Source organism: Mastomys coucha, unplaced genomic scaffold, assembly GCF_008632895.1.
Source record: "Mastomys coucha isolate ucsf_1 unplaced genomic scaffold, UCSF_Mcou_1 pScaffold20, whole genome shotgun sequence".
In the NCBI taxonomy this organism is placed as follows: domain Eukaryota; kingdom Metazoa; phylum Chordata; class Mammalia; order Rodentia; family Muridae; genus Mastomys; species Mastomys coucha.
In genome coordinates, this window is record NW_022196903.1 from 1,705,141 (window position 1) to 1,721,133 (window position 15,993).

At 39.0% G+C, this 15,993-nt stretch overlaps 1 protein-coding gene across 9 annotated transcripts in view; it reads left to right on the forward strand.

The window, feature by feature from the left end:
- The window catches only part of Ppp1r9a (protein phosphatase 1 regulatory subunit 9A), a 284,536-nt gene that overhangs the window by 237,595 nt on the left and 30,948 nt on the right, over positions 1 to 15,993 (forward strand). The gene's annotated exons all lie outside the window — the stretch shown is intronic.

Here is a 15,993-nt window from a genome sequence, read left to right on the forward strand (position 1 = left end):
AGCAGGATCAGTAACTAGGGGCCTTGCTGTGGTATGGACAGCCAGGATCAGTAACTAGGGGCCTTGCTCTGTTCTTCAGTTCTCTCAGTTCGGAAATCAGAGTCTTGTCACACATATAATTAATGGTATTTATTAAATTACATGACTACGTAAGATCAACAAATATACTATTAGCATGCTGATTTTGATTAAAACCTTACATTTCTTCTGAACTATTTTTCTGTTCTGCACCCGCCATTTTGCCACATAATTATTAGTTTTCCTAGCAACAGTCTCTGCTCACAGTGAGATGTGGAGACTACTAATTCTTCATGAATGTGATCCCTGCTTGTGATGGAGGTGGAGTCCATCAGCACAGACTCTAGTACATATCAAGCCGTGTTCTTCCAGCTTTGAAGCCAATGGCAGCCAGTGACAAATCTCCTTGAAATTCAATCACTTGATCACAAAAACCAAAGTGACTTGGGGAGTGGCTAAATGGGATGTTCTGGAAAGCACCTTTCTAAATTGATCTTTTGCTTCTGTTGCTAGGGAACACCAAAGATGCAGAGATTTAGGGAATAGGGCTGCAGACTCAACACAATGCATTCAGTATGGCAAGCCCCTTGCCACCTATTGTGACAGCAGTCGCCATTGTGGTGTCTACCCATTAGCTGCAGCTTGTCATGTTGCCTGTCAGGACTGTCCAGTTCTCGTCTACTTCCCAGCTCTAAAGGGTTAGAAGAATGGTTTAGCATGTTTGGTTGGGGCTTGAGACAGTTCCTAAAGTAGGTCAGTGATCTACTGTGTGAAAATAAAATAATGAGAGAGAGGAAGAGAGAGGAAGGGAGTAGAAAAGAGGAGAAGGGAGAGGAGGAGAGAAGGATGGGGAGAAAAGGAGAGAAGGGAGAAGAGAGGAGAGGACAGGGGATGAGGGGAGGAAGGGAGGGGAGGAGAGGAGAGGAGGGGAGGAGAGGACTGGACCGGAAGCATCCATTCCTCCACTAATGCATGCTCTAGGTCAGAGTTTCTTCAGAAGTACTGGGTAGGTTGGGGACTTAAAGCTTGGGGCACTTTTGAGTAATGAACCCAGTTTTCAAATCTTGCAAAAATTTACCGTAGTTAAATTATCTTTTAACACTATTTGTATGTTTCTTGTCAAAACTAAACCAATGCAGGCATTTCATTAGAATGTTGGTAAAAGGCCAGGTGTGTGATACACTGCTTTAATTCCAACACCCAGGGGCCAGGAGCAGAGGCAAGCAGAGTCTCTATGAGTTCCAAGGAAGTGTACTCTACATAGCAAGCAGGCCAGCCAGGGAGACACAGTGATTAGATAAAATAAATAAGTAAATGTTTAACTAATTAACTAAAAAATTTTAAAGTCTAAAATTAAGCATACAGATTCATTATTTAATATATTTTAATACTTTATTCTCTCTATAACTATACAAAACAAATTTAATAATTTTCTAATTAAGAGTTTTAACAGATCTCAAATCCCTTCTCTTTTAGACCATATACTTGTCAAATATTATTTTCCATCTCTGAAAACTGGTGATATTTTCATTCTCTCATTGTGCAGTAACTCAGTCGCACTAGTCTATATGAGTTGTCTACCTTGACCCCTAGAACCTGGGGTGTCAGTGGTGTCAGTGGCTATGCCCCTATGTTGCCTCATTAGTAGAATATAAGGTTTAACTTATCCTGAGCACTTCCATATATACTCATGGTTCTTATGACACTTTCAAATATGTAGAGTCTGATTTCCTAGAGAAGGCTTGTGCATGCTCTGTAAGCATACTGAAAAAAAAGCCGTGGATGGAACAGAGGGAGTTACTTATGCAGGCAAATGAGTGTTGCTAAGATGAAAGGAATCAGAAAGAAGTATGATTTCATTTAAAGCCATATGAACATTGAGTGTCTGTTTCCAGGCATGTTTGAAGTGGCACAGACTTGTAACTGGGTAGAAAGAAAATGCTAGGTCTTGTCAGATATATATAACAAGAAACATAATTTGTGGGATGAATGGACTCAAACATGGGAAATGGAGAGACACATGTAGAACTTAAGACACCATATACACATCTGAAGGGTAAAGAGGCAACTCAGAGAACAGTTGCCTAAGATCTGAGTGACCTTTTTTTCTAATTGATACTTCCAGTAAGAATGAAGTATTGGTGTGACATATTGGTGGTTTTGTAACCAGGTTGAGCTTTAATAGGATCTGAGGTGTCTATAGGGATGGAAAGTAATTCAAGGGTCCCTGTAAAGGATGGGCATTGCTGCCAAGTATTTTTCACAGTTAACTACTCAGTGGAAGATTCATGGTTAGAAAACACTGAATCATCTCTTCTGCATAGTGGAAATATGGAGGGTTCCATAAAGTACTTCATAGTTGATGTTGATGAAATGGCTCTGTGGCTAAAGTAACTGCTGCCCAAACATGAGATCTTGACTTGGGATCTCCAGCACCTGTGTAAAAATCTGGGAATGATGACCCATCTGGAGCCCCAGTTCTTGGGAGCCAGCAAAGATAGGCAAATCCCTGGAGATCATTCACCATTTCAAGCAAATGAGTGAGCTCTGTTCTGTAAGAGACTTTGTCTCAAACAGTGGGGTAGAGGATAGTCCAGAAAGACACTCAACATTGACCTCTGACCTTCACACAGACACACACATGCACACCGAGAATCACACAATTATGTGTGCTCCATCAGTTGCTTACTGTCTTTCAGTACTAACTTCAATCTGTTGAGTATAATTTTGAAGTACCTTATCGTAAGAAAGAAAAAGTGTGAAAGAATAAAATGTAGCGCTGATATAAGAATTACATGAATCGCCAGGCGGTGGTGTCCCACGCCTTTAATCCCAGCACTTGGGAGGCAGAGGCAGGTGGATTTCTGAGTTCGAGGCCAACCTGGCCTGCAGATTGAGTTCCAGGATAGCCAGGGCTACACAGAGAAACCCTGTCTTGAAAAAACAAAAAAACAAAACAAAACAAAATAAAAGAATTCCATGAATCATGTGACTTAAGCACTAAGCACAGTGCCTAACTGCAGCTGGACTTAGCACTGTGGTAGTGTGGACAGCAGACATTTCAGGAGCATTCACAGCAATCCCTGGGCAGCTCTGAGGCTGAAAGTTGTCTTTAACTGTGTTATTATCTTGAAGTTTTTAGAAATATCATAAAACAATGAAACGTGACAAAGACCTAATGAAAAGAAGTCCCAGCTTGGTATATCTGATGTATTCTATACCTTATGTGTACTGTAACTGGGAAGCTTCAACAATGGTCACGCTGGAGGGAGACGATTGTAAACCGTATCTCAAATAATTGTCTCAGCTTCCTAAGAACAGAACAAGACAGGTCCTGGTTTCTAAGGAACCTGGGAGCTGATGGAGAGCACTGGCAGAGGAAGGCTTGCCACAGCCTCCATCTGGGTTCACACAGTTGACTCAGCCACAACTGTGCCAAAGAATTGGCTCTCATTAAAACAGTTTTCACTCCTTTTTATTTTTTAATGGTTGTTCTTTGCTTTTGTCTTGTTTTAAGACAGTGTTTCACTGTGTAACCTAGACTGAGCTCAAACTTGTGATCCCCCTGTCTTGGTGACCTGGGACCTGAGATGACACAGGGTTTTGTTTGTTTTTCACAGTACCTTGCAAGTATAAGAATCCCACATGGTCACTTGTTTTTTTCTCTCATGGAATCTTATTATCTGACTGAAATATATTTGAGTACAAAGTATATCTTCTCAAACCAAGTGCCAAGTGGATGAGAGTTATTGAAGTTTTGTAGTCAGCACCGGTCTTAGATTATTTATAACCAGCTAGCTCTGGAAACTAGGTAAGCTCCCTGTGTAAGAAAGCCAGAGTTTAGAGTGAGTGAACATCATAGTAAGTTAAGATATCCCAATAATGGCACAGTGGACTGTCAGATGTATTGTTTCTGTGTTTACCTGTTACAATAATGTAGATAGGCTTCCAAAAATAGGATTGCTACATTAAAGAGCAGGTGATTTAAAAGTATAGATATTTCTAAGGAGAATAATAAAAAATAAAATTCAAAAACAAAGAAACAAACAAACCAAACAAAATAAAGATTGTGGTAAAACCTAATAGCAGCTGAACTGGAGACCAGAAGACCTCCGGACAATAACCTCAAAAATCGAGAGAGTTTTGAAAATAAGCTGTCTACCTGTCAACTGACAGCAACAGTGTCTTTAATGGTAAGCAAGAAGCTTGTGACTTACAGCCCAGCTCTCGGGAGGCAGAAGTTGCAGGACCACATATTTCAGGCTGGCCTGAGCAACTCAGCAAAAATTGTCTCGAAAGAAGAAATGAATAAAATACAAAACAAGGAAAAGAATATTTCAGACAAGCTGAATCTGAGCATTTTTTCACCAATGCGCCCCTTGAATTTTTTCTAAAAGATGTATTTCAGAAGGAAATCATGTGGCTCAAAAATTATGGCAGGACTCATATTTTAAAAGCCCAGATGATCTAGGAACAGTTAAATATTTCACATTAAATATTATCCAGCCAAATTCAGAAATATAACTTAAAATATGATTTATTCCTGTGCAAAGAACACAAAGTTATTTTAACATAAAAATTCATATTCCACATATTAACTGAAAGAAAAATGAATATAATCATTTCAGTAGATGAAGATGGACAATATTAGATTAGAAGATGGATCTACATTAAGTTTTATCCAATTTGAACTCTGAAGAAACTTCCTTAACTTGATAGCATGAGACTAACAAAAGTTTCCATCAAGCCCCCTCTGCATAGCAAATGCTGAAATAAGGAATTCCCTTTCACATTAAGAATGTGTTTAAAGTTGCTCAGTTAAAAACACTGTTAACCACCTCTCTCTCCTGTTAGCCAGGCGGTTCTAGCAAGTGATGCGAGAGGGAGCAAGTGAAGTAAGCAAATGAGGGGAAGATAAAGGTAAGGAACCAAGTCAGTGCACTGATATTCAAAGTCTACTGTTTGTGAGTTTTATGGAAGAATACTCTTTGTTTTAATGACATACACCTCACCCCGCCCCCAACACACACTCATGCACACCCTACAAGATGGCGGTTATTGCCATTTTCACTTGTACTCTTTTTTGGTTTTAATTGAATATGTTTAAAAAAACTCAGAAGTTTATGAATTATAAGAATTTAACAAGGGATGTAGTAGATTTATTTTTTTAAAGCAATTTATTGTGGGATACATAAGAACATGTCTAAAAGCAATAGACACAAAACGAACAAACAGAATAAAGAATATTTTTTCAAGCAAAATAACTGGAAACTAGAAAGGCAAAGCAACACACACACACACAATTCAGGTTTAACATGAGTTTAAAATGTAGAAAGAAGAGAGTTCTGTGGATTGTATCCTGGGTATTCTGTAATTTTTGGCTAATATCCACTTATTAGTGAGTACATACCATGCATATCCTTTTGAGTCTCATTTATCTCACTAAGGATGATATTTTCTAGTTCCATCTATTTGTCTGCAAAACTCAGGATGTCCTCATTCTTAATAGCTGAGTAGTAGTCAATTATGTAAATGAACCACATTTTCTGTATCCTTTCTTCCATTGTGGGACATCTGAATTGTCAGAAATAAGGCCACTGTGAACAAAGTGGAACATATACCCTGTGGCATGGTGAAGCTTCTTTAGGGTATATGCCCAAGAGTGGTACAGCTGGGTCTTCTGGTAGATCTATTTTCATTCTTCTGAGGAACTTCCAGATTGATTTCCAGAGTGGTTGTACCAGTTTGCAGTCCTACCAGCAACAGAGGAGTATTCTTTCTCCACATCCTCCCCAACATGTATTGTCACCTGAGTTTTTGATCTTAGCCATTCTGATTGATATAAGGTGGAATCTTGGTTGTTTTGATTGGCATTTCCTTGATCACTTAGGACTTTGAACATTTCTTTATGTGCTTCTCCACCATTCAAGATTCCTCTGTTGTGAATATTCTGTTTAGTTCTATACCCCATTTTTTGATTGGCTTCTTTGGTTTTTTGGTGAATAACTTCTTGAGTTCTTTATATATTTTGGATATTAGCCCTCTGTCAGATGTGAGGTTAGTGAAGATTTATTCCCAGTCTGTAGATTGCTGATTTGTTCTATTGACTATGTCCTTTGCATACAGAAGCTTTTCAATTTCATGACGTCCCATATATCAATTCTTTTTTTTAATTGATTTAAGTTTTATTGCATTATGATGAGATTAGGTACATAATTTCAATTTATCTGAATTTGTTAGCTCCTGTTTTTGTTGTTAGAGGTGGAATTATGTTTGTATGGATTTGTTGAAAGATTACTTTCTTGCTTCTTCTAGGGTGTAGTTTTGCTCCTTATGCTGATGTTTTCCGTCTATTATCCTTTGTAGGGCTGGATTTGTGGAAAGATATTGTGTAAATTTTGTTTTGTCATGGAATATCTTGGTTTCTCCATCTATGGTAATTGAGAGCTTTGCTGGGTTTAGTAGCCTGGGATGGCGTTTGTGTTCTCTTAGGGTCTGTATGACATCTGCCCAGGATCTTTTAGCTTTCATAGTCTCTGGTGAGAAGTCTGGTGTAATTCTGATAGGTCTGCCTTTATATGTTACTTGACCTTTTTCCCTTACTGCTTTTAAAATTCTCTATTTAGTGCGTTTGGTGTTTTGATTATTATGTGATGGGAGGAATTTCTTTTCTGGTCCAGTCTATTTGGAGTTTTGTAGGCTTCTTGTATGTTCATGAGCATCTCTTTCTTTAGGTTAGGGAAGTTTTCTTCTATAATTTTGTTGAAGATATTTACTGGCCCTTTAATTTGGGAATTTTCACTCTCTTCTATACCTATTATCCTTAGGTTTGGTCTTCTCATTGCATCCTGGATTTCCTGGATGTTTTGGGTTAGGATCTTTTTGCTTTTTGTATTTTCTTTGACTGTTGTGTCAATGTTTTCTATGGTATCTTCTGCCCCTGAGATTCTATTTTCTATCTCTTGTATTCTGTTAGTGATGCTTGCATCTATGACTCCTAATCTCTTTCCTAGGTTTTCTGTTTCCAGAGTTGTCTCCCTTTGTGATTTCTTTATTGTTTCTATTTCCATTTTTAGATCCTGAATGGTTTTGTTCATTTCCTTCACCTGTTTGATTGTGTTTTCCTATAGTTCTTTAAGGAATTTTTGTGTTTCCTTTTTAAGGGTGTCTAGCTATTTACCTATGTTTTCCTGTATTTCTTTAAGGGAGTTATTTATGTCCTTCTTAAAGTCCTCTATCATCATTATGAGAAGTGATTTTGGATCCATATCTTGCTTTTCCGGTGTCATGGTGTGTCCAGGACTTGCTATGGTGGGAGAATTGGATTCTGATGATGCCAAGTAACCTTGGTTTGTGTTGCTTATATTCTTACACTTGCCTCCTGCCATCTGGTTATCTCTAGTGCTACCTGCCCTGGCTAAATCTGACTGGGGCATGTCCTTCCTGTGATCCTGGTTGTGACATAATTCCTCAGAGTCAAGCTGTCTCTGGGATCCTGTGATTGTGGGATCCTGTGATCTTGGGCCTGTTAGAGCGCCTGGGAGTAGAGCTTCCTCTGGGTATTAATGGACTCCCTGTAGTTTTTGTCCAAAGTCTGCTCAGAGCACCGGCCCAGACAGACTGGAAACAACCCATGCCACTGTGTTGGTAGAGTTCCTGGGTTCCTGAGTCCCAGTGGTCCCAGTTACTCCCACTGTTGGGACAGATGTGTCCTCCTCACCTCTGATCCTATGATCCTCCCCATATATCAGTTCTTGATCTTAGCACCTGAGCCATTGGAGTTCTGTTTAGGAAATCCCCCCTCCCCCACACCAATGAGTTTGAGGCTCTGTCCCACTTTCTCTTCTATTAGACTTAGTGTATCTGGTTTTATGTTGAGGCCCTTGATCCACTTGGACTTGAGCTTTGTGCAAAGTGACAAATGAGATCTCTCAGGCACCGAGTCACCAATCAGGCAGCATACATGAGCTGGTCTGAGGCCCCTGGCAAATATACAGCAGAGGACTTCCTGGCCTTGCCTCAGTGAGAGAAGATGCACCTAACCCTCCAGAGACTTGAGGCTCCAGGGACTGGGGAGGTTTGGTGTGGTGGGGATAGGGACATCTTCTTGGAGATGGGGGTGATGAAAGAGGAGGAATGGGATGAAGAACTGTAAGAGGGTAGACCGGGAAGCAGGGATAACAACTGAACTGTAAAAAAAGATTAAAGAATAACAACAACAACAAAGACACTAGAAGCTGAATAGGAAAAAAAAAGAAAAGAGAGGACTCCATTATCAGACATTTCAGTCAATAAGGAGGTACCCAAGGTCAGTGGACTCCTATGGGAAATTTTTCTTCACTTCTTCACCCCTTCTCTTGAGCTTCAATTGCAAGACTCTTCAAACACCTCTGTGTTTGAAACCAGGTCAGACCTTTACTATAACATCTATTTTCTTTTCTGTAGACTTTGAGAATTCATTAAGCATTCACTTTCAGCATTGGAGGCCAGCATTTTAAACTAAAGTTAAAGACACAATTAAAGATAGAATTCATTAAATGTTAAGTCTTTAAAATTGAAGGGGACACTTACACTTCCTTATCAGCATGTCTCACATAACATCCAACATGATGGCTGGGCTAGTAAAGTAAAGTAAAGTTGATTGTGACACACATGGTAGAAGGAGGGAGCCAACTCCCACAGTTGTCCTCTAATTTCCACACACACTCACACACACTGGCACATGCACTGTGCCCCCTCCCACACAAATAAATAACTAAAGAAAGAAATCAAACAAAAATTTTAAAAGAATGTATCATATAAGAACATTAGATCCAAGGCAATGTAGTTGTTTATTGTTCGCTGCTTAGCTGACAAGTGGGGTGGGACAAATTCTGGAGTAGAATCAAGCTTTCTTTAGTCATGTATAAGGACATACAATAATCTGATAAATTTTCATAATTATCATTTTTCTGAATAAATTGTTTTTAATTTTCTTTACTCAATAAATATTTTGACTGAAATGCTACTGAATCTCACTAGTTAAATAGTAAACATTCTTGGTAAATCACTATGGGAAATTTTATGAACAAGGCAAATGAATTAGGAATTGAAATTTTTGACTATCTCTGTGGAAAATAATTAAAGTAAAAACTAGTCTTTTTCCTCAAAACCACAAAGCACCTACATTGTCTAGCTGGGTAGCTGTGAGGTTTGAATCTGTTTGCAGGTGAGCCATCAGAGAGGGGTTGGGCCTTCAAAGGGGGGAATAGACTTGGGAATAGCGGCTTTCCTTCCTTCTCATTTCTTATTCTGTTTTATAAATTCAGGGAAGTCTCTAGACCTCTCAGCTTTACTAAGACGACATTGGTATCAGGGCTTAGCAGAAAGACACATTACTCTGTTAGAATGGACTTTTGGGTTTTTTAATCTTCATTTTAGGAAAAAAAAGTGTTATGTGTAATATTTCACTTTGAATTTTCAATTTTCTTTGACTTTGATAGAACTACAAGATTGCCTATGATCTTCTGAAAATAAGGGTCATTTTAACCCAAATATGGTTAATTTCCTTCCTAAGAGAACTTTACAGGGAAGATATCTTCCAAATATTTCTTTTGTTTAGACATATAGTCTGATTCCCAATAAAAGCTATTAGATTCCTATGGGGGAGTTGCTCATTAGGAGACTTACTGGTATGCTAAGGTTAAGATGGACTACAAGACCAGGATGGGAGATTATGGTAGGAATCTCAGAGTGGGAAGATGCTGTGGGGTGTGTAGACAAGCATTGCTTGTTCTTGATTCGGCTCAACTTTTCAAGGTTGTGGCAGGGCATCCTAAAAATTCCACTTATGAAATCTAACAAACAGCTGTGTACTCTACTCACAGACATAAAAACTGAAACACAAATAGCCATCTAGAGTTAGGGCCAGAAAACTCACCTCTATGTATAGTTCTGAAACATACCAACTGTATTGATTCAGTATATACAATATCAAGACCTTGTTACAGTATGATGGTAACCACAAGTTATGGCTAAGTTCTTCTTTAAGCCAGATATAAAATATTTTGCATAACTTGAATGGTAATAATGTCCAACAATCTCTATGAGAAATGTTTCTGTATGGGAATGGTAGCAGTGTTAGAGTGTTGGCATTTTGCTTGTGAGGTGTTTGCTTGCTTGCTTGCTTGCTTGCTTGTTTTCTTTTGCAATGATTCTGAGTAGCTTTAAACACCCAAACAGAAAAAAATCCCACGTATTTTTAAAAGTTTGCTTGCAAGTCATTATGAATGAATGTTTAAATTGTGTTTCCTATTGATAAACTTAGCTAGTTAAATAACTGTAAGCACTTAAGATTGCATCTGTGTTTGCTTCTCTGTTAAAGACTATTATTAGGAGTCTAACAGTCCTTTAAGAACTTAGGAAAATCTTTAACAGTTCTTGCAGGTAGTATAAGCACCCTAACTTTGGGTTAGCTGTTTTTCTTTCTTTTTCTGAAGCAGGCCTGGACATCACAGAGATCTGCCTGCCTGCGATCCAGGTCTTCCCACAGTTGAATTGTAACCACTCCCACTTTAGGTAAACAATGCCCTCTAAGGGACCAGGCTTTCTTTCTATGAAGCCTTAAGATCTGAATTCTGTCTGAAGCTACTGATCTCTCCATTCTCCCAAAACCTGGCTCATGCACAGGCTCGGAGTTCTACCCACAGAACTGAGTTTCTAGCCATATTGTCATTTGATTACATTTGCATTTCCCTAGATTTTAGGCTATGGAGAATCTCTTTTCTATCAGAATTGGTAAATTGATAATAATAAAAGAATCCTGAGGTATATAAATGAGTTTCCCTAAAGTCTAAAGCTAAATTCTTTATCTTTCTTTTTCTCAGAATTTCTGTTGGCTCATTCTATGCACAGAGCCTCATCTTAAATCAGCTTTGAACTGCACACAGAAAGCACTGAATTCACACAGACAACTAAAGTGCATTCCCAAGTCCATTTGGGTTTAAAATTATATTTGTGTGTACAGACATGAGAAGGAATTCCTAATATTCTTTCAGCAATTGGCATATATATATATAATATATACATACATACATACATATATATGTATATGTATATGTATATATATATATATAGAGAGAGAGAGAGAGAGAGAGAAAGAGAGAGAGAGAGAGAGAGAGAGAGAGAGAGAGAGAGAGAGAGTGAGTTTAGGCAACAAATTTACCCTAAGTTCTGAAGTGATTAAGAAATAAGCTTCCTAGGGAATTTCATAAATATGACTTGGGATATGTTACTTGGCTTTATATTTAAATAACTGCAAAAGAAAGTGCCACCTGTCTGCAGCATCCCAGTGGAAGTTGCCTGTGAGTAGGTTCCTAACTGAATGCTACCATGAGAACAGTAGCTTATGTATCTCTAGATATGATAGATGACGTAGTACATCTCACACAATACTGAGTCAGTATATGTGGTAGGCGGTATCACCATGTGAAGAGCCAGGGGGTCCTCGGTGGGAGAGGCAGAAGTCGGGGGGGGGGGAATGTTTGTATAGCAACCTTCTGAAACAGCTGAGCTGACCAAACTAGAGTGGAATGAAGATGCTCCAAGTGAAAAAATAGCACATGTGTGTTTTTTACTCTTTAATTTTAACTACACAAACATGTAAGTATGAAAAATTACAGAAAACATATGCCCAATACAAAATCTTTAGCATTTGTGAGTATTAAAGTACTATGTGACTCACATCTCCTGATCTCAGTCTAGTAAGAAGTATGTCTTTTCAGTTTCCCTATGTAATTGTACATATTTCACTATTAGGAAATATGTCTGATACTAGTTTCTAAATATTTTAAGTGAATGTACATGTTATTCTTTAACTTGCTCTATTCTTACTAATCTGTTCAGTGACAGTAAATAAAGACAGTTGTGGGGTGGTTATTATGTGCCAGTCACTCTTCTAAGCACTCAGGTCTGTTAATGCATTCAGTCTTCATAACAATGCAGTGATTATATCATGTCATTACCATTCCTACTTTGCAGTTGAAGATCCTCAGGGACCTCTGAGAGGTTGGGTAAATTGCCCAATTTTGTATCATGGCAGCTCATTCTGGATTCGAGCTGTAGGTCTGCTCACATAGTGCCTATCTCATACTGCCTCTCTGAGATGCTTAAACCTACCACCTGAATGCAATATGCATCACCCCCCAAGTCCCAAAGGGACCGTCTTTTATGAACTTGCAGTGACTGTGGATAATATGCAGATACCATTTAAGTTTCAAAATGCCACCAAGCACCTCATTATGCCCAGCATTTCAGTAGACAGTGGCAGAAGCCAGGTAGGACTGTGTTCTGAGGGGTTCAGTGCACAGGAGAGTGCGCAGTGGATCCCATTGTTACTCCTCTCCACTCCTGCTCTCCTTGCTGCCTGGGTCTGATCCCCCAGCAGCATTCGATTTACGTCAAAAACAACGTCAATGCAGTGGAAAACACTGAATGACTCATAGCACTGCTGTGCAGAACTGGTCTCTGTGTTATATGACATATAACATCCTAATTTCATAGAGCATTTTCATAGCAGCTACTAAAATCATAATCAAATCCATTAAGTTCTTTTAAAGGATCCAATTTAAAGCAATATTGAAAATAGTCTCGAGATGTGGGTACGGCCATGTCCTACCCACTCAAAGTTCCATCCTAAGCTCCAGCCCGGAGAGTCTCTGAATGCATCCCTACATATTTATCGCTCCATTCAGGGCTGCTTCACAGAGGGGGGCTCTGAAGGGAAGAATAAATCAGAAAACAGAAGAGCAAAAAGCAACGTTCCTCTGTCTTCTGAACAGCAAAACAAGATTCAGAAAGAAGAGGGAAAGGGGGCCCGAGGCTGAGGACTGAGGGACAGCGTTGCCATAGAAATGAGGGTATCTGCTAGGAAGCAGTGATGGACATGGCCACCTAGGCGTCCCCATCTCACAGCACAAAACGTAGGAACTGAGCCAGCTAGCTTTCGAAAGCCCTGCCACACCCAAATGACACCCAAAATGACAGGTACTTTTTTTAGGGTAAGAATTTTATTTTGGGGATATTTACAAATTCAAATAAAATCTCGTAGAGTTTTCTTCTCTCTGGTAGGCCATGCTTCTGTGAGTTTGCAGCGTTACATACTCTTGGGCATATATCTCTACAGAGAGCATAAATTAAAAGAGAAAAAGTGCTGTGGCAGGCACAGAGTGCTCATGAAGTTTCCTTCCAGACAGAAGGTGACCTGTAGAAGGAGCCTCTACACCTGCCTTCTCTCTAGGCCATTTCAGAGTAACTGTATAGTGCAAGTTAGTGCCTAACTGAGTGGCCGCCTTTGAGCCTCAGCCTTCGTTTATGAGAAATAAAGTTAACCAGAATCCTAAGATTCTTCTGAGTTGTGATTCTGTGGTTCTTAAATTGCATAGTGGAAGAAGATAGCATATAATGGATGAGCAATGCAGATATCTGGCTACCCAGTCACCCATGTCTCGTGTGTCCACAGATTCTTCTTGCCTGTCACTGCGCATCTTCTTGTAGATAGTGTTCCTTTTATATTCCCCCTTGTTTAAGTGCTATCAGGGTGACAGTTCTCAGCACCTCTCCACTCTTCTGGTTCTTTTAAAAAACATTTCACTTTTCAGGATGGAAAATAAATTACTGATTCGTAATCCATAATCTCTGCAATAAAGCGTCTCTGATATTTGATTCAGATTCTCAAAAGTTGTTCATTGTGAGCAATGTGCTGTGGGCCACTCAGGTAACAGATTTAAAGCACTGCCTTTTAGACTTGCACTACGTGAATCTTTGCTAGGCACAGGTGCATGTTTATGATGAGGGGATAGTGAAGCACATGGTACACAATGCCATTTGGGCAGGCTACTCCATAGTAACAGGACCGGCAGTCTGCTTGTCTCCACAGTTTATACCTGCTACTAAGAAATGGAGTGCCTTCTGTAGTCCTGTAGGTGGGATGCTATGCTGTGTTTAAAAACAAGGATTCTATTGCCAAAGGAACCATATTTACACAAGTGGGATATGTACCTCTTCTTTGGGTATCTTTTGTCATCTACTAGCCAAATTTGTTATCAAACCATAAAACCATCTGTGAATGAATCTGTCTCTAGCTTTCATCGAGCCTTCCCTTTTCCACATTATTTATAGTAAACGTACGGAGTAGATGCTGGAGAGCTGAGTTTTCTAGACTACTCCCAGCATCTATGATTTTGGAACTTTTAAAACACATTATCTATGGTATTAAAGTCTTGCGTTATTGACTTTTCAACACCAACTAAATTGGGGTGGATAGCTAAAGTCTGAGAGACAGAACATAGAATAATCAAAGGAGTTCATCAACTGGCTGTGTAGAGGAGGGCAAGCTACTCCAATTTTCTGAGCTTCGGGAGAGGAAACAACCTGCTTGCTTGTTGTCTCATGGGTCTGTAATGAGAAACAAATGAAGTGGCCTGTGTGACAGTGCTTGGCATTACAGAGCATGCAATCCAACTTTGAGATAGAAAAGAGGGAAGCCGTGCTTGAACTGTACTATTTTTAATTATATTATTGCTTTCATCTGTGTCGTCTTCTGCATTTTTATGTGTAATCAGAGATTGTAAGGTTGACTTTCTCCCAATTATCACAACTAATGAACTCTTAATGGACAGCTGCAAATATAGATTTTATTGGAAGAAGGAAATGAAAGTGACGAAGGTGACTTTTTTTTCTCCATTGGCATGTAAAAGTAGAGACTCCTAATTAGAAAACATCTAGTTATTCTTTATATTCGCTTGAGTGGTCTGGCTCCTCCAAGAGTTCATTCTATACTCGAGTATAGGAAATGGAAAGCCTAACCTTCTGTAAATATTGTCATTCAGCGACGTGTCTCCTGGGACTAAAGTACACAGAATTTTATTTCTTAGAACTATATGCCAAGTGCTCACTCTTATAAATGAGAGAAACCACCTGAGGTCCTTCTATGTTTGTGTTTTATAATATGTTTAAAGCACATCTTTAAAATAATGCTATAAAAAGAAATAGCCTGTACTAATTGATGATGGTTACTGGACAATCTTTTCTACTAGTCCAAGTCTATATTAGTTTTCTATAATGGAGTTATTGGCTTATTTTTAATAATATAAATCAAGAGTCACTCAATTAATTCCTTGTGACTTTGTTTAATGACTGTCATCCTGAAAATCATCAAACAATTTTATTTACCATAAATGATCTAGTATATCTATGTAAAGAGTAGTTCCACTCCAAATAAACTTTATTCCAATCACTGCTCATAGACTACTACCTTAGTCATTACATTTGTAGCTAAACTCCCTCTTCCCCCATATACACCTAACAATATTACGAATGGTAAGACCCAGTTCAAAAGGACCACAGAAAGGCTCGTGGTAGCATGTTTTATTCCTCCCCACCTTCCACCTCTTTTTCATCCTTTGTTGGGTTTAAGTTTTCCTTCGGAAACTCACACATGATAGCTTTGAATTCAGAGTGGTGGGCATACCTTAGCCTCCGGAGTGCTGGGATTCTGCCATGCCCAACTGCTGTTACGATGGTTTTTAATCTGTTTGGTTTACCTTGCGTCTTCCCTCCTTCCTTCTCTGTCTTTTTTATTTTATTTTTAGATTTTTTTATAAACAATTATGTGTATGTTTTGCCTGCATATATGAATGTGTAGCAATATGTGTCTGATGTCTAGGGAAGTAGGAAGAGGAATCAGAGCCCTGGACCTGGAGTTACAGATGATTGTGAGCGGCCATGTCTGTGCTAGAAACTGAAACTGGGCCCTCTATAAGCTCAAAAACTGCTTGTAAGCATTGAGGCCCCTCCCCATCTCCTTCCCTGAAGTCCTTTTATTTAGAGATGTAAACATTTTTCTGTGGAAAGCTAATGTAATTTTCAGTGAGAAGAGATAGTATTCAGAGAAAGAAGTGAAAGAGAGGCATCAACAAGTGGCTTGGACTGTAGCCT